We start from the raw sequence: 22651 nt of genomic DNA on the forward strand, positions 1-22651 counted from the left end.
ACATCAGAGCAAACACACAGCTGAGCAGAGCAGCCTGGGCTGAGCACCAGGCCAGTGGAGGGGAGTGGAGCAGAGCTGCTTTGCCCAGGACAGAGTCCTTGTGCCCTTCTTTCCTTAGCTGTTTGGAACAGGCTTTTCCACGCAGCTCAGCTACTGCAGGGAAGGGAAACAGCCTTCAGCATCTGGATGTGCTGGTCTGGGCTCTGAACAGTTTCCCCCTTCTTCCAGGCCTGAGTGGCCTTTCTTTGCAAAGGCAACTTTCAGGAATCCTTTTCCAATTTGTAATTCTTCTTTTTCCCTGGTCATCTGAATTCCTCCAGGTCTTAAATATATATTATATATAAACATGTTTAAATATTTCCTATTAAGCTCTGGAGTTTAAAACTGAAATGGGGAAGCCACAGGCACTTCAACCTCAGGTTATCTAATCCACCCAAGGATGCACCAAGGATGCACCCAAGATTTTGTCTCCCTGCAAGGCCTGTAAAGTCGTCAATAAACTTTTGTATCTCTTACACAAGGCTAAGCAAAGCTAGGTGATTGTAATGTGGGTTAAGGGTTCTAAGCATTGTGGGTTAAGGGTTTGCTCTCTAAGCGTTAGCTCCTTAAGTGTTAGTTCTCTAAGTATTAATTAGTTAAGTGTTAATTAGTTAATTCCCTGTATCAAAGATAAGCAACCAAAATAGAAGCGTTACTGGCCAACGTCAGAACTATCTAATTGTGCATCCAAGCCACATCATTGCAAACTTGCCTGTCAAAACATCCCTTGCCACCCAGGATAAATCCTTTCTGCATCACTATTTATCACCTTTTCCCATAAGAACTAATGATTATTTTTCCTGAACTGTCCCCAGGATGCTCTGCTCTCTGCTGAGAGCGTGCAGGGAAGGACCCAGCTGCTTTTGCGGTGCAGCGTTCAGCTCTGATCGCTCTGTATGGATTGTATCTGTCCTCAGCCAGGTGCGCAGTGGGTTTCAGATGAGGAACGAGACTACTCCAAGGAAAAGTCAGCAGTCAGGATCCCACGTTGGTTTTGCTTAAGGCAATTGGGAGAAAATGTGCAGGTAGAGCTGTCTGCATTGCTTCCCCTTACGATTTCAGTGCTCTCCTCTAGTCTGAATCTTGTAGGGATTTTGCTGAGGCATAAAGACTAAACAGAGAAAGCAGATCTTCCTCACCCACAGAAACCCCCTCCCCATGTCTCAAGGGGAAGAAAAAAAATCTTTGGGAGCACTTTGTTTTATTAAATGTGTATCAGACATCCGGTATCAGTGGAGTCATGCACGGTGAACAGCGCAGTCCAAATGTGACTGCAGGTGCCTCAGGCTTGATAAGCATCACCTACGAGGGATAAAGGAGAAAACGGTGACCCCAGGCACTTGTTATCACTTGTCTGGGTGCCTGTTGCCCTGCATGTCCCCCTGGGCCCAGTGCTGTTTCTGGACAGTCGCTCTGCATCTCTCTCTGTCCCCTTTTGGTCAGGGCTGGCTGTGGGTGCAGTGCAGTTCAGCGTCCTGACCCAGCAGACTTGTCCTCAGCAACGGCCGTCTGCCAGAACAAGGGTGCCGATGTGCACTGGCCGCTCCTCATCACGTGCTGCTGTACATGTGCCTTGCAGCCTCCAGCTCGCTGCACCTATTACGATGGCACGCTGTTGGAAACCTCAATTAGCAGAGCATTCAAGATGTCCTGATGCTGTTATTTATTGGCATTTCCTTCTTGTTTTGAGGAGGAATGTGAACAAAAGAGAATAACAGTTTAGTAAGAGGTAAAAGACATCCCTTAAACTTTTAGTTTTTTGGGTTTTTTTGAGGACAGTAAAACAAAAATCTTTTTTTCAGCAGCAAATAGACTGAAAAGCTCATCAGAGCTGGTGTGAACAGCTTGTCACTCCAGTCCGACGCTCTGCAGCTCTCAGCAGCGCCAGTGCAAGAGGAGATGATTTGGGGTGGCTTCGGCAAAGCAGCGCAGGAGCAGAAGGCGGCTGCCTTACCCTTCCTGTGCTGTACTCTGCCAGCCCTGGTTTGACAGTCTTGTCTGCAAGGTGAGTTCAGGTCCCCATGGAGTACCTGGGAGCTCTGGTTTTGAAAACGTCCAATTCTGTCTTTGAGAAGTGTGATGGCCTTGAGGCCTCCCTATTCTTTGCAAAACAAAGGCCTCATTAACAGTATATGTTATGCCTTAAACAGCTGGTTTTTTGCAATTTCTAACAGGAATAGATAAATACTGCAGTAACAGAACTTCTGTTTGTTCCTCAAGGTCTTTGCAAAAAGAAGGTATAAATTTTTGAGATAAAAGCATGAACGGTGTTTCTTCCTTGAGGCTTATCAAGGCCCCAATCCTCATTCCTGATTGAGCTGGAATCAAAGCAGGGTCATTCAGTGATCACTGAGAAATAACAAATCAACAGCTTTCTGTAGAGGACAAAACGACTCACTTTTAGGCACTTCTGAGACCGGCGACCTATTTTCTGAGACACCCAACCTATTTCTGGAAAAATCTCCTTAATTAGCATGAAGAGTGAGCAGAGGGAGGAGATGAGCTGCCCTCTCCTATCTTGCAAGCAAATGGACTAAAGCATAACAGCTCCTCACTCGGGACACTGGTGTGTGTGCGGCATTATCGAAGTTTCATCGCACGCACCATCAACACCACCAGATCCCTCTCTGCCAGGCACTTTCCAGCCACTCTTCCCCGAGCCTGTAGCGTTCATGGGGTTGTTGTGACCCAAGTGCAGGACCCGGCATTTGGCCTTGTTAAACCTCATACAATTGGCCTCAGCCCAATGATCCAGCTGGTCCAGATGCTTCTGTATGGCCTTCCTACCCTCCAGCAGATCAACACTCCCACCCAATTTGCTGTCATCTGCAAACTTACTAAGGGTGCACTTCATCCAGTCCCTTCATCCAGATCATTGATAAAGAGATTAAATGGAACTGGCCCCAGTACTGAGCCTTGGGGACACCACTTGTGACCAGCTGCCAACTGGATTCAGCTCCATTCACCACAGCTCTTTGGGCCCGGCCATCCAGCATGTTCTTTATCCATTGCAGATACACCCATCCAGGCCATGAGCTGCAGCTTTTCCAGGAGATGCTGTGGGATACGATGTCAAAGGCTTTACTGAAGTCTAAGTATACAACATCCTCAGCCTCTCCCTCATCAAGTAAGCAGGTCACCTTGTCACAGAAGGAGATCAGGTTGATCAAATAGGACCTGCCTTTCATAAACCCATGCTGACTGGGCCTGATTGCTAGATTGTATTGTATGTGCTGCCTGCTGTCACTCAGGATCATCTGTTCCATGACCTTCCAAGGCACCAAGGTTAGACTGACAGGTCTGTAGTTCTCCAGATCCTCCTTCCGGCCCTTCTTGTAGATGGGCATCACGTCACCCAGCTTGCAGTCAACTGGGACCTCCTCAGTTTGCCAAAATTGCTGGTATGTAATGGAAAGTGGTTCAGTGACCACCTCCACCAGCTCCCTCAGCACCCTTGGATGGATCCCATGTGACCCCATAGACATGTGGTTGTCCAAGTGGTGTAGCAGGTCACCAACCATTTCCTCTTGGATTATTGGGGCTTCATGCTGCTCTCTGTCCCTGTCTTCTGGATCAGGGGGCGGGGTACCTGGAGCACAACTGGTCTGACTATTAAGACTGAGGTGAAGAAGGCATTTAGTACTTCAGCCTTTCCCTTATCTTCTGTCACTATGTTTCCCTCTGTGTCCATCAGGGGACAGAGATTCTCTTTAGCCCTCCTCTTGTTGCTGATATATTTATAGAAACATTTCTTGTTGCCTTTTACAGTGGTAGCCAGGTGTAGCTCTGGTTGGGCTTTGGCCCTTCTAGTTTTCTCCCTCCATAACCTCACAGAATTCTTGTATTTCTCTTGAGTAACCTGCCCCTCCTTCCAAAGTTTACTCATGTGCTGTCCCCGAAGATCCCCTGAGCTCTCCTGGGTGCACACAGTTCCTCTCCAGGACAGCATCTGCCATCATTACTATTGCAGGTGGGACAGCAACAGGCAGATAAGTCCAATACTTGTTACAGTCTTCTTGGACGTGTGCAAACAAGAAGGGAGCTCTTTGCCCAGCCCTTGGTCCTTAACACACCTCTCTGGGACTCTAAGCCTGTCCCCCTGAATCCATCAAGAACCTCAAAAGAGCAAAAGTCCTTTTCAGGGAGCAGCACCTTGGGTGTATTCCTGACACCAGCTTTGGAAGAGGCGTCCAGCCTCTGGCCCTGACTCACAGGCAGTAGAGAGGGAGTGACCATTGAGGCAGCCACGGGCACCTGAAAGCCATTGGGGCTGCTCCCCCAGCTCCAGAGGAGTGTAAAGAGATGGGACCTGAGACAAATTGTTTTCTACAGCTTTGTTTATTGAGTTTATCAAAAACCAAGAAGCACATATAGATATGTGCATGAGGTCTTTGGTTCAAGAAAAGACATGCAGGAGGCCAAGAATTATATTATTGCAGATGTGAACCAAAAACCAAAGCCCAGCAAAAGCACTATGGAAAAATATAGACACATATGAAGAAAAGTTAGTCCTGGCTATTTCTCTTGTAGCCCTAGTGAGATAACGTGAACCTTATTAAGCTGAAGTAGTGAGTATTCAAGTAGTTTCCTCAGGGAATCCTTGAGCTCTTGGTTCCTCATGCTGTAGAGGAGGGGGTTCACTGCTGGAGGCACCAAAGAGTACAGAACAGACACCACCAGACCCAGGATGGAGGAGGATATCGAGGCGGGGCTTCAGGTAGGCAGACATGGCAGTGGTGACAAACAGGGAGACCATGGCCAGATGAGGGAGTCACTTGGAAAAGGCTTTGTGCCGTCCCTGCTCAGAGGAGATCCTCAGCACAGCCCTGAAGATCTGCACGTAGGACAGCCCAATGAAAACAAAACACCCAAATACTAAGCAGGCAGAAACCACCATAACTCTGAGCTCCCTAAGGTAGGCATCTGAGCAGGAGAGCTTGAGGATCTGGGGGATTTCATGGAAAAACTTGTCCAGGGCATTGCCCTTGCAGACTGGCAGTGAAAATGTATTGGCCGTGTGCAGCAGAGCATTGAGAAACCCACCGGCCCAGGCAGCTGCTGCCATGTAGACACAAGCTCTGCTGCCCAGGAGGGTCCCGTAGTGCAGGGGTTTGCAGATGGCAACATAGCAGTCGTAGGACATGATGGTGAGGAGGGAATACTCTGCTGTGATCAAGAAGAGAAAATAAAAAGACCTGCAATGCACATCCTGGGAAGGAAATGGCCCGGTTGTCCCAGAGGGAATCAGCCATGGACTTGGGGACAGTGGTGGAGATGGAGCCCAGGTCGAGGAGGGAGAGGTTGAGCAGGAAGAAGTACATGGGGGTGTGGAGGTGCTGGTCACAGGCTATGGTGGTGATGATGAGGCTGTTGCCCAGGAGGGCAGCCAGGTAGATGCCCAGGAAGAGCCAGAAGTGCAAGAGCTGCAGCTCCTGTGTGTCTGAATGGCAGGAGGAGGAACTGGGTGACAGAGCTGCTGCTGGACATTTGTTGGCAATGGGCATGGGGCACTGTTAAAAAAAAAAAAAAAAGAAATGACAACATAAAATTATCATACAATCCTCTGAGCAAAGCCACTCTCTTTTTCACAGAAATCACCCCCAATTGAAATGCATTTCCTTTCTCTGGTCTGTGCTGGCTGAGTGTGCTGTGAGGAGCAGGACCTCTGGCCTTGTGCTGCCTCGAAAATTTGTTCACACAGAAATTACTCTTTAAAAAACCCAGACACATGGACTCATATGGGAGCAGGGGAGCTCTATTTGAAAGGGCAGATCTGCAAACTCTTCTCTGTCCAGCCCAGAGGTGGAGATGTGATGGAGAGAGCAGGACACAACCCCTCACCAAGAGAAGCAAAGGCCTCTGGCAATGGAGTGCGGACCCCAAGGAAAGGCTCAGCACTCCTGGGATCCTACAGGACAGCTGGGCCTTTCTGGGGGCAGCTGATGAGCCCAGCAGGACAGGCAGAGCAGAGTCAGGGCTCCTGAAGATGGGATATCCTAAGGGGAGAGTCTGATCTTTGCCCAGCAGACAAAACCCAGCAGATATATACCAAAAGGACTCCTGAACACACCCTGCTCTGCTGCCTGGAGCCGTCCCTGCGTGCAGCTGTGTCTCTGTCCCCAGGTGTCCTCCCTGTCAGTGTCACAGACCCCATCCCACCCGCTGTGTGCTCAGGCTCAGCTCTGCCCTGCAGACCCCTCCCAGCAGCTGGGCACTGCCCAGGGGCAGCCCTGTGTGGGCCGGCTCTGATGGAAGCATCCGACCAGCCCTGATGAGGCTGGAAAAGTGATCCTGATGCTGTCTGTAAGCCATGGTGTTGATTTCTGGTACTCAGAGGTTTATTCACCTCTAAAAGAAATGGATTTGGAATTTCAGTGCCTCCTCCTGAACCGAGATGAGTTTCTATGTCCCAGTGTCCACCCTGACAAGTAAGAGATTGAAAGAACAGGATCGTTCCCTTTCAGGTAGCCACTGCCTTGCTGTACTATTTTAAAAGTTCCCTGGGAATGTTCTGCAGTGATCTGGAGCTGTGTGTAGCTCTGACCCAGGCAGCACCTTCTGTACAGCGGAAGGACCCTGCATTGCTGGGGTTGTTAATTTCATGCAGAGCTTCTCCCTGTAGTGCAAGGGGATCTCCCCAGGCAGGCTGAGTGCTGAGTGCCTGGCAGGCAGCGGAGTCCCTGCCACGGAACACAGCCCTGGGGTGCAGGGACCCTGCTCTGCAGGACAGCCCTGGGCAGCCCTGGGTGCTCACCCGGCTTCACGGCTGTTCAACGTTGCCTGACGAGAGCCCCTTCCCTACAGATCGCACAAGCTGTGGCTGTGGGAGCTTTAGGAGATGCCTCCAGGAGCGGCAGCTGCATTGCCCTGCACCCAGAGACTTACTGGGTCAAGGGCTGCAAAGATTTCTCCTCCAGTGAGCTCTCAGTCATCCTCCCAATCCTGATCAGCTTTAATCTCTCTCTGACTTGCTCGTCTCCCTGAGACCCCTTGGAGGTGCCCTCAGCCCTGCTGTGCTTTGCAGAGGAGCTGCTCCTGGGCAGAGCTGTCTCTCTGCAGCACTGCCACTTGCCATGAGCTCCCTCTGTCCCAGGAGCCCAGCCCAGCTCAGCAGCACTGGAGCAGCCCAAGGCTGGTGGGTTTGGTGCTGAGTCTATGAACCTCAGACCCTGAGAGGAAGTTGAAGAAACCTCTCAGAAAGTCAAAGTTAGATGCAAATTCAGAAGTTTCTTGTAATGTTAATGGGTCCCACTGAAGGACACTACTGAGAAATCATTCCCGGGGGCCGGTTAGAGCCAAAAAACGGAGGCAGTGATGACAGGTCAGGAAAAGCAAAGGAAAGGTGGCTCTGATGCTGAGTAAACTTGGATGTGTGTTATTAATCAAAGGTTGAAGCCCTGACTCCATTAACAAAAGAGTCAAGCCCTGACCCCCAACCCTGGGAAGGCAGATGCTGTCCCTCACACATTTCCCAGAGTGGGGACAAGGAGGCAATGATGCCCCTGTGCTGTAAGGGCAAGATGTCTCCTCACAGGCATCAGAGGTGGAGACAACAGCCATAGCTAAGGGGAGAAGGAGATAATGTATGTTGGGGGCTTTCAGCCTTTTTACTTCCCTTCACATCTCCACGGCAGCCTGTTGTGGCATCACCTGCACCTCTTTCCCTGCAAGCTGGAGACATCCACCCTGCTACCCCCTCTTGTTCTTGCCTGAGCATCTTCCTTTCTTTACTGAGATCTCTCCATCCTCCCCAACTGTTCCTTGAAGCACAAAGACTTGGGCTGATGCTGACTCCCTCTGGGTGACCTGCTTCACCACAGCACTGCCCTTCAAGTCACATTCCTTTCTGCTCATGTCCAGCCTGGACCTCCCCAGCCACACTTTGTGCCATTATTTCTTTCTCATGCTCTTTCCCACTATGAAGAAAACCTCCACCATCTCTGAAACCACCCTTCGGGCACTCCCAGGCTACTCCTCAGCCAAAGCATCCCACACTATGTGTACTATGTCCCAAACCCTGCCTTGGCAAAGCCCTACGCTCTCCAGTTCCTCCCTGCTTCTCCAAACTGGGAAGCTACACACTGGTACACACCTGTGTGTGTGGGGTCACACCACTGCTGAACCGAATGGGATGAGAACTCCAGGTGTCTGGGTCCCCACGCTCCTCTTAATGCAGCCCTGTGCAGCTGCCTTGTTCATGGTGAGCGTGCACCACGGGCTTGTGTGGCGGCCCTTGTAGTGCCCAGGCCCTTCTCCTCAGGGTCACTGCTCAGTGTGCAAGGTCCTGGTCTTTCCTGATGGATGGCATTATTTTACTGCCCCAATATAGAACCAGCCACTTCTGATGGCAGAACCCCAAAGTTTCTCAAGGTCTGGATTCTCCCTGGACTGAAGCTCTATTTGTGCAGCTGTTAATGTTTGCATGCAGATGGTTTATCTTGATAAGGGTGTCTGTCCCGAGATAACAGCATGAGGTGTTACTAGTGTCCTGGGTCATTGGGGGGAGCAATGAGAGGAGGTGGTCTGAGTCAGGTGACCATGGATTGACCAATTGGAGTATTCCATCCCATTCACGACTCCCTGGATATAAAAGGCGGACCCGAAGGACTCTCTCTCTCTTCTGCTGCGTATTCTGCTGCTTAGTTTTGCTTCTTCTTTTCTCCTGTCCCTGCAAGCTGAGGCCCCGTGGCTGTCCATGCAGGCTGAGGCCTCGTGACAGACTGAATCTAGTTCCGGTTGGCTGCAGGATCCTGCTGGAGTAGCTGCTGGGAATTGCAAGACTGGTTCTATAATATTTGTTCTGCTTTATTTTTTTCTCTATGTTTATTTAGTAGCATTAGTAAAACGTTTTCAAATTTTCCAGCTTTCTTCTCTCTGTCCTTCTTTTCCTTTCCTCTCAAAATCGCCTGTCCTTAGTGAAATAGGGGGAGGAAGGGGGAGGCGGAAAACGAGAGGGGGAAGAGGGTTAAGGAAAATACATCTGCCGCGGTTTTTGATTGTCTCCCTGCGATCAAACCACTACAGCGGCATTATCAAAGTTTCATCGCACCCACCATCAAGAGAACTACAGAGATCATTGATGGATCAACTGACCTTTGGAGTGCTGAAATCTTACTTTTCCTCTGTTATCTTAATCTATCTCTCTTTTCCTCTCTTTCTAACTTTATTATGGGCACATAAGAGTAATGTCGTTGTGAGCTTTGTTGTTGAAATCTCGCTAAGTTTTATGATATAGTTACAAACTTTTGCCAAGCCACTATTTGCTGTAATTTTTAGTAAATTTGTGATTTAATTGAATGCCTCGAGGCATTGTCATTATTCCGAGTTACCGCACAACTTATTCAAAAGTTAACTCTGCCCTCACCCCACCGAGTCAGACGGGACGAGAGGGAGAGCCTGTTTGGAAGTTTTCACAGTTTGGGGACAGAGGCCAGCTGGGGGCTGGGGCCCCCGGGGGTGGGGGCTGTTTCTGTTCCATGCCCATGGCCTGGCACTCACAGCTGGGAGAGGACTTTCCAAAATCCTGCTGGGAGGAGCCAGATGTGGCCACTCCCGGCACAGCCTCAGGGTTTGCTGCCAACCTGCCCTCAAATCATCTCTTCCCAGCTGGAGTCACTGCCAGTGTTGCTGTTCTCCTTCGGGCAGCGTGGTGCTCACCAAGCACAGCCAGAGCTGTTCCTGTGCCAGGAGGAGACTTCACACAGAGCCTTGGCTGATGGTGACAGTTCCCACCAGCCATCCAGCTCTGGAAGGTCCAGATGCCACAGAGGGGACACTGAGTGGTTGTCACTTCTCTGGCAGGAACAGGGTTTAGCAGCAGAAGGGAGGCAGGACAAGAGGGTCCATGAGGTCAGAAAGCACATCACTCATGGCAATAGCAGAGGGAGAAGAGAAAGAGATGCAGTGACCTGGCTGGGACAACACTCCTGAGGTAACATCTGCCACACGAACACAGAGACAGACAGAGGCCTTGGTGGGTTCTGGAGCATGTGGGAAAGGTGCCTGTGAGAGAGGAGAGCACGGGCAGATGGGGCACAGAGGTGGAGACAGAGCAAAGAGCCAGTGTTGGCAGTGAGGACATCCTGCTGTGCAGGTGCTGCTGAGGTCACAGCCCCCAGAGCAGGTGACAGACATGACCGGGCCACTGGCTTGTGCTGGTCCCCAGTGGAGCAGAAATCCCCCTGCCGCCTCTGGAGCTCCACACAGGAGCAGTGTAGCCACCACGACGGTCCTTTCTCCACCCCTTGTTCCACCCCATGGACGTCAGGCTCAGGTCCCACACGATCCAATATGTTCTCACCAATCACCGCTCCCCTTCCTGCCCGTTGATGCCACACATACACAGTTGCCCTCAGTCCATGGGCCGCCCCTGTGAAACGTCCATAAAATGTCACAACTCCCCATTGAGCTCATGTAGTCCGTGGCTTTGGGCTCCGTCTGTTCTGTGGCCACTCCGGACAGCACAGGTGTCCGTTCCGTGGGGCCACGGGCACCAAAACCAGCTCAGGTGGGAACCACGAGGGTCCCCTCATGTTCGGGGCCCAAAGCGCCATCTGTAGCATCTGCCCGTCCTTTTGAGTGCCCAGAGCCTCCTTCTCGGGGCCCAAATCCTCACGTTTAGGGTCCCAACGTGTCTTTTATCACTCATGGCCTTTGTTCAGGGCCCACGGTTTCATTTTGAGGTGGAGCTCGTTGCCTGGCAACAGCCAGCCAGAAGTTGGTGGGGAGTCAGTGGACCCAGGACAGCCAATCACATTTGAGGAGGCGGGGCAAGTCATGTGATTGATATGTAAGCAGCCAATCAAGCTTTGAGGCCTGCAGGAAGGGTGGCAAGATTTGACCAAGCCGGGCAGCGTTCAGGGGCGGGCTGTGCTGGCTGCGCCAATCGCGCCTGGCAGGAGAGTGGCACACGGGGGATTGATAAGCATCTTGACCAATCATTTGATGGGAGTGGCCAGGAGGAAATCCCAGACAGCCAATCAGAGGAAAGAGCACCTCAGGACAGGGTGGGCCCCAAACCAAGGCAGAGTGACAGCCCAGGCAGCCAATCCCAGGCAGGATCACCTCAGAGCTGGAGACTGACAGCCCTCCCGACCAATGGTGGCGAAGAATGATGTGAGCAGGAGGCGGCTCCGCAGGCAGCCAGGCTGAGCTCTGACATGGCACCCGTCAGGCCTGCCCCGAGCTCGAGGAGTCCCGGCCCAGGCCCGGGGCCCCTTTCTCTCTGCCACCCTCCCCGTCCCTCCCTTCCCCGCAGCCACCCCCATGTTCCAGGCCCCGCGTCTCCGTGGCACCACGCGCTCACACAGTTGGTGTTCCAGGCCCCGCCTCTCCGTGGCACCACGCGCTCACACAGTTGGTATCCCAGGCCGTGCCGCTGGAGCGCAGACATGGGCCATCCGGCTTCTCGCCTCCACCGCCGACCGTGTCCGACCGTTGTGGCCCCTGCTGTCCCCTGGGCCACAGCCCCCGCCGTGGGGCAGAGGCCCTACCAGACCCAGCACCCGCCATCCTGACAGGGGCTGAAGAGGCCCCAGCGTCTAAGAAGCCTCATCTCTGCTCTGCCTCGTGGATGGTGGGAAATGCCCCATGGCGCTGATAGAGGGAACTAACCACATAGCAAGTGTCTAGCTTAGAGCTTTGTGCAACCTATTATATTAGAAACAAGGCCTTATTGAAGACAGCCAACTCTGCAAAGATAAGAAGTTTTGCAGCATCCAGCAGCATCCTTGAGTGGACAAGATAACAAAAGTCTTCAGCACAGGAGGGACTGCGATCCGGTTCTAAACAACTCAACAGTTTGAACCCTGGCCAACTCAGCATACTAGGCCACAGGTTAGAAAGTTCATGAGCAGCCTTCATCCCCAGCCCCCAGCCCACGACCACCAGGAGGCGCTGCGCAGGCGCAGCAGGGAGGAGCCGGAGGAGGAGACTATGGAAATGATTTCCTGGAACTCGTTTTAATAAGAACCGCCTTTTCGGGGAAAGGTCATGAATACGTATAGGCGTTCCTGGGATTACCATGAATATGTAAACCTTGCTACATTTAAGCACGCTTCATGTCGAGATCAATTGCGCACGATTAGAGGAAAGATCCTTCTTGCGCCCAGTGCCAAATAAACGTACCTTCTTTATAACCTCGTACGTTGTAAAGTTTTATAGCCTCACAGGTTGTAAAGTTTTATAGCCTCGCGGGTTGTAAAGTTTTATAGCCTCACAGGTTGTAAAGTTTTTTCCGCATGCCAGCACAATGGAAGCAGAGCTGCTGGCAGCGCAGAGCCCAACCCATCTGGGCTGCTGAATCCTGGTGAGATATTGCTACCCGGCTGGAGAACCTGCCTGTGAGAGTGTGCCGCATAGAAGCTCATGTGCCCAAGAGTCGGTCCACTGAAGAACCTGATCCCAACAACCAGCTGGGGGATTGAGCTGCCCAGATCAAAGTGGCTGAGGTAGATTTGGACTGACAAGATGAAGGTCAATTATTTATGGCCCATTGGGCCCACGATGCCTCAGGTCATCAAGGAAGGGATGCAACATATAGATGGGCTTGTGATCGAGGGCTGGACTCGACCATGGACGCAGTTGCACAGATTATTCACCATTGTGAAACATGCGCTACGATCGAGCAAGCCAAGTGATCAGAGCCTGTGTGGTATGGGGGGCGATGACTAAAGTGTAAATATGGGGAAGCCTGGCAAATTCACTATATCACATTGCCGCAAACCCGCCACGGCAAGAGCTCTGTGCTTACAATGGTGGAAGCCACCACTGGATGGCTGGAAACATAGGCCATGCCCACGGCACTGCCCAGAACACTGTCCTGGGCCTTGAAAAGCAAGTCCTGTGGCAACACAGCAGCCCAGAGAGAACTGAGCCAGACAACAGGACTCCTTTCTGGAACATCCTCATAGACACCTGGCCCAAGGAGCGTGGCATTGAGTGGGTCTGTCACATCCCCTGTCATGCACCAGCCTTTGGGAAAACTGAGCTGTGCAATGGACTGTTAAAGACTATGCTCAGAGCAATGGGTGGTGGAACTTGTAGAAACTGGGATTCAAATTTAGCCAAGGCCACCCCAAGAGCACCCAGGTGCCCAGGGCTGAGCTAGCCCTGAGCCTCCCAAGGGGACACCCTGACCTCCCTCCCCAGGTGCAGGGTCACAGTGGGGACCTTTGTGACCTCACATTGTGACACCCACTGCCCTGTGTGTGCTCAGCGCAGCTGCGGGCCCCAGCCCGCACTGTCTGGCAGGACAGCGACGGGATAGGGTGTGAGCACGGAGCTGGCGAGAGCCCCGAGCATAGCCCACATCTTTCACAGATTCATAGAATCATTTTGGTTGGAAGTGACGCTTAAGATCATTGAGTCCAACCACAACCTAACCCTAGCTGCCCCCGGTAGACTCCCTGCTGCCCCTGGCAGACTTGCAGCTAGGAGCTCCTGAGCGCAGCTCACATCTTTCCCCAGCGAGGAGCACACAAGTGCAGCCCACATCTTTCCTCGCTGCCTCTGGCAGACCCACAGTGCCGAGGCGTTTCACCAGAGTTTCCACCTTCCCATAAATGGCGGAGAGACCACCCAGGCGCCCCAGGGTGGCTCAGCAGCAAACACCCCCCCGCCGCCCCAGGGTGGTTCAGCAGGAAAGACCCCCCAGCCGCCCCGGGGTGGCCTTGCAGGATGAGGTTGGGGCTCCCCAGGAGGTCAGACCTGCACCGCAGCGCAACCAAGTGGATGTGGTCCAGCCACTGCAAATCAGTGAGTGAGGGGCCCTGATTGTCTGGGCAGGGTAGGGACCAGCGATCACTCCCTGCTCGATGCCAGGATCATGTTTCCCCGCATGCTGGCAGGGAGGTTCCCACGGGTGGTGGGCATGATGCTGCCTGAAGGCCAGGGCTGCTCTGAGCTGGGAGCCGGCCCCAGCACAGCCTTTGCGGGCAGAGGGAACACAGCTACTGCTCCAGGGCACGGGCAGTGAGAGGCAGCTGAGCAGGCGGAAGGCAGCCATGCTGTGGGAGGGGGACCTTCCCTGCCTGTCTGAAGCGAGTTCCTCACCTGCTGCACTGGGTGCTTTCCCCATCCTGCCTGGCTCCAGCATCGCAGCCCGTCTGCCAGACACCCTCCAGCCCTGAACACGCACAGGAAGACTGTGCCGGGGGAGCGGGCACGGGGCTGGATGGGGGGCAGAGCTCCTTCCTCTGCTCTCTCCTGCCACTAGACCCTCTCTGCAGCCCTCCCTGCTCTCCTTTATTAGATGCTGATTTGTTACCAGTGAATGAATTTCTAAGGGGCTACATGGACCTCATCGTGGCTTTTCTCAGCAGTGCAGAAAAGGTAACTGCAGCCGTTTCAAAGGCAGCTGTGCTGGCATCTGCTGCCAGGGGCTCTGCTGCGGGGCTGCTGGAGGGTGCTGGCTGGGCAGAGCTGCTTCTGCCAGGTCTTCACATGGCACTGCACCCCGATGCTGTGGTGCCGCTGGGCATGTACTCCCCATCTCACAGTCCCTGTTTGTCTCTCTGCTCCCTGGCTCCCAGGAGGAAAGCCAGAAGATTGGATTTCTTGTGGACATCCGTGACCTGTGTGACACCAGCAGGCGCCGCCTCTCGCCAAGGGGCCTAGATGTCTTCTGCCAGAGATACAAGCTGGCAGAGAATATCAAGGTGAGGGGATACCCAGTGGCTCTGGGGAAGGGACCGAGGCCCCCTGGCACCGGCATCCTGTGAGGACAATGCTTGGGCAGGGCTGGCGGCTGGTGGCACTGGGTGCTGGCAGCTGCCAGGTCCCATCCCGGCTGTGCTCTGCAGGTGCTGCTGGAAGAGGAGCCCAGGGACCAACTGCGCACATCACTGCGACAGATCGCCATGCGTGCCATTGCTGAATTGAGGTACCTGCCCACCCGTCCTGGCGACTCCTGCACAAGGTTTTGAGGCGCTGCTCCCAGCACCAGTGTGCGACTGGCTGCTCTCTCTCTTTGCAGCTCAGTGGACAGGGTGCTGGAGGGCAAGGAGACAAGCCTCCTCCAAGCTTGCTTCTCCAGTGTCTTCTTGCTTCCACCAGAAGTGGAGGACATGGACCGTTACCTCTACTTAGAAGTAAGTGCTGCGTGAGCTACAGGAGGGCCCAGTCCCTCTGTCTGCTCCCTGCCACCCCGTGCTGTGATATGACCAGAGATCCAAGGCAGGGCAGGGTCTCAGCTCTGATGTCCCACCCTCATCCCTTCGTCCTCTGCCTATGGGCCTGGCCATATGGAGTTGTGTAGGCTGCTCTGCCCGTAGCAGATTATTTGCCCCTGGGTCACTCCCAGGCATGGCAAAGCAGCACAGGAGTCGTCCCTTGGTGCTGGGAGTACACATCAGTCTCCTGGGAGGGAGACGGATGGCAGGAAACACAGCAACAACTCGTTGTCTTCTTGCAGACCATGCGGTCCATGGACAACATGCTCGAGGCATTGTTTCTCAACTCTCGTGCCTCCAGAGTCAGTGAGCTGCTGCAGAATATCTTCCAGGTCTGGCGTGTACAAAGTTGGGGCTTCACAAGGGCTGTTCCTCACCCTGGGGGGACGGGGTGTCCATTCTGGAGTGGACAGTCCTACTCTGTGCCATACAGAGAGCGCATCGCCGGGAGGGTGCCCACCTCCCCAGGGAACCAGCGGCTGCCCGCCAGGCTCTTCCGCAGCACAGTGGCCGCAGAGGGTGGCATCTACTTTCCTGCCTGGCCACAGGGCTGGACCGGGGCATTTGTCCCAAGCCTGCCAGGGACCCCAGGGCAGGAACCCCACTACAGGCTTTGCTCGAGACTAGAGGAAGCCTTAATGGAGTGGGCGAGTCCAGCCCAGGAGTTGAACGGTGCTACTTCTGCTGGAGTGGGTGGCTGCTCCCAGGGCTCACCAGCAGCTTCTCTCTTCCCAGATGCTCTTGAGTTTCAGCAGCTCTAAGAGAGCACATGTGCGGCAGAGGGCCGTGGGGAGGATTGAGGAGCTGAGCTTTGTGTTGGCTGAGAATCCCACACTGGAGGTAAGGAGACAGGCACTCTCCGGCCTGGCTGTCTCCCCACCCCTGCACCCCAGAGCAGCCTGCAGCTCTCCCCACACGGGGCTACTTCCCAGCCAGCTGCTTTGGGAGCTGTGGCCAGCACAGCCCTGCAAAGCCCTGACTGCCCACGGAGCCAGCCCTGGACACATGCTTGGGCTCGGGGCTTGGGCACCAGCTGCCTACCCTCAAGCCTTCTGCTGTTCTGCCTCCCTTGCCCAGGCCCAGCGCCTCTCTCAGAGATGCGTAGACGGCAATGTCCACTCTGAAGAAATCGAGATCCCGGTGCTGGGACAGCTGCTGGGCCATCTCCTCCTTTTCCAGCATTCCTGGGAAGATGCAAGAACTCTAGCTCGAGATGCTGTTCGGCACCTCGCTGTATTCTTGGCTGGACAAAACAGTAAGAGAAGTTGTGTTGGGCTTCATCCCTCTACACACAGACATCTCGCGATGGGTCTGCTTCTCTTCCTCACCTCCTTTGTCCCTCCCAGCTGCTTCCCATAGCATCCCAGCTGTCATTTTGCTGCAGCAGCTGAGTGCTCTCTTGAAGTCCAGCATCTCTTCTCTGCTGTCCTCCTTCCTCCCTCCTTTCAGGATTTTGAACCCCACTGTTTTGTGGTTCCCAGAGCCAAAGCTACTGCTGATTGCCATGTCCCAAAGCCATGTCTTCCCTGCCAGTGAAGAGCAGATCTATCTCTGTGTCCTCCCGGCTAGCACTTCCAGTGCTTGTAGCAAGAAGCTATTCCTGACGCCCTCCAGAATTCTACTTGACCACTTATGCCCTACCATCTTGAGGGCAGATCTCAAAGTGGTTTGGGAAGCTTGCCAGCAAAGCTGCTTTGTCTTACTGAGTTTTCTGTGTTTCCCCACTGTTTAGGCAGGAGGAATCAAGCACAACCCCACTTGGAAGATCCTGACAGCTCCTCTCAGGATTCGCTAAAACTTGACGTCATGGTAAAGAGCTTTTGCTGCCTCTCTTGTTGGTGGCATCAGCAGGGGACTTGTGTGAGCAAAGGCCTCCACAATCAGCGGGGCTGACATGGCCTCCTTGTCCCTGCTGAGAGTCCCTGCTGAGTGTTCCTGCTGTCCCCGAGCAGGGACGACACGAGGGCTGTGCTCCAGTGTCCCAGCAGCAGCCCCGGTCCTCCTGGTCACCAGCAAGCCCTGGCTGGCAGCAGGGCCAGCACCCTGTGCCCATGAGCCCAACCCTTCTACCTCGCCCCGAGGCCTCTCTTCTCATCCTCCCCAGCAGTCACTGCTGCCCCTGCTGCCAGCTTTACTGCGGGCACTGCCACCAGCACTGCCGGGTATCTGTGCCTGGCTGCTGGCACTGCCCGGCTAAGCAGCAGCATCAGGGTACTTGGTGTGACATGGCTTCCCTTCCTTCCTTCCTTCCTGCCTGCCTGCCTGCCATAGTCCTGTGCGAGATACCTCAGACGTTCTGAGAGGACAGACATCGTCCTTGCCTTCATCGAGGCGATGAGAGACACCAGCATCTTTGACAAGATGGGGGCAGCAGACTTGCTGGACATGGTCATGGAATTCCCTGACTTCTGGCTGGCAGATGTAAGTGGCAGGGGGCTGAATTGCCCTGCCCTTCAGACAAGTCAGGCCTTGTTCCTCTCTCCATCCCTCCCTGCCAACCCCTGGTGTCTCAGGAACCTGAAGCCACCTGAAGGCGGCAGAGAGGGATGGAAAGGGCAGCTGAGGAAATGGCTGCATTCCAGTGGCAGCACCATCCTCACCTGTGTCCCCTCCAGCTGCCAAAGATCATGAGGTGCATCCACGGAAACCTGGAGAGCATCAGCACGGCACCAGCGCGGCAGAGTGTGGAGTCCCTGCTTCTCCTGATGGCTGACAGGAGACCTGGGAAGGTGCTCACGACACTGCTGAGGATCGCTCCACCAGGAGACAGGTACCGGCCCCAAAAGCCATGAGGGCTTGTTCCCTGTGGGGAGAAAGGCCCCGAGACGCTCTGGCTGCCAGAGCCAAGGAATCCTGCAGGACACCCCCGAGGAGCAGGACCCTCCATCCCACCACAATTTCCAGCCCTGGGGGTCAGCCAGGCCTGCAGCAGCCAAAGCTGAGCAAGCCAGCCCAGAGACCCCCACAACGCTCCTGCCAGCCCCACAGGAGCACCAGCTTAGCCCTCTGCTGCTGCCCAGGGTATCCCAACCGTCCTGCAGCACTGAGCCCCACCATGCTGCTGTGGCCGAGGCTGCCCTGCTGACAGAGTGCTCTGGCTTGCAGAACTGTCATGGCCATGTGGGAGGTGATGGTCTCCACGCCCCGACCTCTGAAGAAGATCTTAAAGAAGTTGCGCAGAAGACTCCTGGTGACAGACTCCCGGTTTCCCGAAGGCCTCATCAGTGGGTCAGAAAGGCATGACATGGTGAGCAGGCTGGCGTCAAGGGGAGCCGTGTTGGCAGCTGGGGCTGGGGCAGTGCGTGAGGCGGTGGCTTGGCCTTGGCTGGGAGTCAGGCAGTGAGCGAGTGCTCCAAATAGCCTCCCTGCCTTGCTGGGGCCTGATGGCTGCCTGGGGAGCTTTTCAGGCACAGAGGCTCTCCAAGCCATCTGCCCCTTGGGGCCTGTGGGAAAAGGGGACGGCTGAGCAGGGCACAGGGAGTCTTTGTTTTTCTTCCCTCCCTGCCCTAACCCTGCTCTCCTGCATCCCTATTGGTGTGCCCATGGCCACCACCTGCCAGGAGGCTGCCGCAGAGATTCCTGTGCTACCACCTGCTAGGAAGCCAGACAGGAGACTGGTGCTCAGCGAGCAGCTTTTTTGCTAGGGTGGTCTTCGACTCTTTCATGAAAAGGAAACTGTTTTTCATACAGGCGAGAAGAATACAGTTCCTCCTGCCGCAAGTCGTGGGGTTGCTCGACTATGGCAACACAGAAATCAAGAGGAAGGTCCTGGCGTTCTTCTGCAGCATGATGGGTCACCTGAAGAGGGAGGAGACCAGCTCCATCACTGAGCAGCTGGTGGAAAAGCTCCTGCCCCTCTTCAACGATGTAAGGCTGATGTAGGAGAATGAGCCCTGCAGAGACTCAGCCCAGCCCCGTGGGCAGCACTGGGAGCAGGGTGTGCTCCCCTGGGCTCTCGTGGGATGGCTTCTGGGCTTTGCAGCCCAGCACAGCTCCCTGCTGCACAATCTGACCCTGGAGCATCTCCCCTCATGTCAGGCCCGATACTGCCCCTGCTCATTGTGGGCAGAGAGCTGCTGGGTTTGAAGTCCAACTTTCCTTCTTCCTCCCAGGAGTCCAGCCAGCTGCGAGAGCTCTCCATCTGCCTCTTCAGAGAGTGGGTGCAGTCAGTGGTGGGGCGTGACAAGAAGAGGGTGAAGAGCTACGTGTGCCGTGCACTGCTCCCCCTCTTCTTTCATCTGAGCGACCAGAGCGACAGCGTGGCCAAGGTATGGCTTTCCGTGCTGAGCACTGAGGCAGAGGAGGGTGTGCTGACACCACACGTGTGGCCTGAGCACCAGGGGACAGGGCTGCTGGCAGCCTCGTCCAGCACAGCCCATAGGAAGGGTCCCTGCAGACCCAGCGCGAGCAGCAATAGAGAAGCTGCCACGGCCATTTCCACCACCTGCCCTACCTGGTCCCGCAGGGCTTAGCAGCGACCCGTGGCCAGCCAGGCATGTCCCTATGGGCTCCTCAGCTGTCCCTGCAGGTGCTGGGGCTCGAGCTTCAAACCTCAGACCCTGTCCCCCAAGGCTGTGCCCAGGAGAGCCCCAGATGTTTGGGCCAGGACATGTCTCTGCTCCCAAAGGGCAGGATCATCCCAGGAACAAAGCCCAGAGGAGGGGGACACCGAGTCTCCATCCCCAGGTCGTGGTGCCATCTCCCAGCTTCTGCTGTTCTGCAGGCCTCCAGGGAAGCCCTCCTTGCTGCAGCAAAGCTGCTAGAGTGGAAACAGCTCAGACACCTAACACAGACACAGCAGACATGGCGGATTGGAGAGTGCTTGGTGAGGAAAACCTCCAAGGCCCAGGGCCCAGGCCAGATGAGGGCTGCCTCACATGTCTGGGCTGTGGGCTCTGCAGATGTGCCTCGCCTGCCCTGCTGCAGCCCTGAGCTGCATCCTTGTTGCCTGTCCTCAAGAAAAGAGCCCCCAAGGGTTCTTCTCTCCTCTGCCCCACACCCAGCAGGAGGGAGGGCTCTCAGCACCCCTGGGACCCCTCTGACTGTGTCTTTCTCAGCCTCAGCCCCACAGGGCTCCTGGCTGGGAGGCGGGATTTGCCTGGTGGGGAAGGGGAATGTGGGTTCCTGGGCGGAGGGACTGGTCCGGCCAGCTCGGGGTAGGGGGCAGACAGTGACATGCTCATCCCCTTGTGCTCTCTTCAGCTGGAGCAGGACAGGAGCAGAGCTCAAGAATACTTGAGTCAGAGCCTGCTGTACCTGAAGGATGCTCAGGCCAGCTTGCGAGAGGCGGCTGTGAGGTTCATCGGTGAGTCGCAGCCCCCGGGGTCCCTCTTTCAGCAGCCTGGCCCCAGTCCCTGCCGCTTCCCTGGCACAAGGAGCAGCCCTGTGGCTGCCAGAGCCCCGGCTGCCCTCTGCAGGGCCTTGGCCTCCTCTCCCAGCCCTGCCCACACAGATGGGCTTGGTGGCCGCCTTGCTCGGTCCCACCATCTCAGCTGCTGGTCTCCTCTGGGGTCAACTCTGATGAGGGGGAGGGAGCAGGGGTCTGACCGAACTCTGTGCCCAGGGCTCGCTGCGCGGCCCCTGAGGGACCGAAGGGAGGAGGAGAAGCTGGCTGAGATCTGCAGCGGTGAGTAGGGAGCGTGGTCGGGAGGGGATGCCTGGGGGTCTCTGCAGACGTGGGAGGTCATCTGGGCTCTGCTTCTTTCTGTTGCAGCCCTTCAACCCTTGGAGGAGGACAGTGAACCCTTCATCTGCTCCCTGGCATCTCAGACCATCCTCATCCTGAGAAATCCAAGGGAGCAGCCAAGATGGCGATGGACTCTGCAAGGCCTGTGCTGCTGGCGCCACTAATTTAGGTGGAGGAGCAGCTCTCCTTGGGAAAAATGGCTGGATTTTAATAAAGAGCCCTTCTTGAAGTTGGGTTTAATGTCTGCCTTTTCCAAGGACCGCAGAGCCTCTCTGATTGCCCTGGCACTTTTGATAGTACAGCCCAGCATCATGGGCAAGGGTGACGTAGCAGACAGGAACACTTGCAGGGAGGCATCTCAGCCCTGTGGTGTGTCACCCTGCTCTGTACTCATCTGAGATGTCCCACGTCATGAGGAATGGACACGGGGACATTGGTTAAAGGAAGAACTTCCCAATGCTGCATTTAGGCAGTTTCCATGGGATGTTACTCCCAACATGAAGTGACAATCCCCTCTCTTCCTGGCTGGCGATGCTCAGCTGGATGCACCCAGGACACAGGTCCGTCTTGGCTGCCAGAGACACTGTTGGCTCATGTTCAACTTGACATCGACCAGAACCCCCAGGTCCCTCTCCGCAGAGCTGCTCTCCAGCATCTCGTCCCCCAGTCTGTCTGTACAGCCAAGGTTGCCATGTCCCAGGTGCAAAATCCAGCACTTGCTCTTGTTGAACTTCATGCGGCTGATGATTGCCCAGTTCTCCAATTTGTGCAGATCCCCCTGCAGGGCCTCTCTGCCCTCAAGAGTGTCAACAGCTCCCCCAAATTTTGGGTCATCAGCAAACTTAGTAAGCAATCCTACAAGTCCTGAGTCTAAGTCATTTATGAAGACATCGAAGAGTGCTGGCCCTAAGATGGAGCCCTGCAGAACCTGCTAGTGACTGGTCACCAGCCCGACATAACCCCATTTACTAGAACCCTTTGAGCCCGGCCCGTCAGCCAATTGTTCACCCACTGCATTGTGTGTTTAACCAGCTGTACGCTGGACATCTTGTCCGGGAGGAGACTGTGAGAGACAGTATTAAAGCTTTACTGAAATCCAAAAAGATCATGTCGACAGGCTTCCCTTGGTCAACAAGATGGGTAACCTTGTCCTAGAACAAAATTAAGTTGGTCAGGCAAGACTTTCCCCTCATGAACCCGTGCTGGCTGGGACCGATGACTGTATTGTCGTTCAGATGTTTTTCATCTGAAGGAGTTACCCCTGGGTCTGTGTCTTTCTGGCAAGGAGTCTGTCCTGAGAAGCCGACACAGCTTCTGCCACTCTCTGGAGAGACAAGCCATGTGTCCATGGCACCAGGGGACACAAAGGGTGACTTGTGCAAGACCACCCTTCATCTGAACCACGTAGGTATGTACTTGTGGATGGGGTATGAAGCCTTATAGTGGAGCCCCTATAATTGGCACTGCCCAGAATGGCTATTGTACATGCAGACTGCTGTGTTGCAGAGATTTATATTTAGGCAGATTAACCTTTTCTTTCCTTTTTAATTTTTATTTTAAAAATATATTGATACTATTAGAGGAAATACACAAACACTTGGAGGATTACTGGTGCATTTTAACATGATTATCCAGAGAAGGTCCACCAACTTTGCATCTCAAGAAACAGAAGGCCAAAGCCCAAGGGAAGGATGAGTCGGGCACTGTCCTGGGATGCGGGAAACTGAAGGGTGCGCCCATCTCCCGAACACCCTGC

This window comes from Caloenas nicobarica, chromosome 6, assembly GCF_036013445.1.
Source record: "Caloenas nicobarica isolate bCalNic1 chromosome 6, bCalNic1.hap1, whole genome shotgun sequence".
NCBI classification, from domain to species: Eukaryota; Metazoa; Chordata; class Aves; order Columbiformes; family Columbidae; genus Caloenas; species Caloenas nicobarica.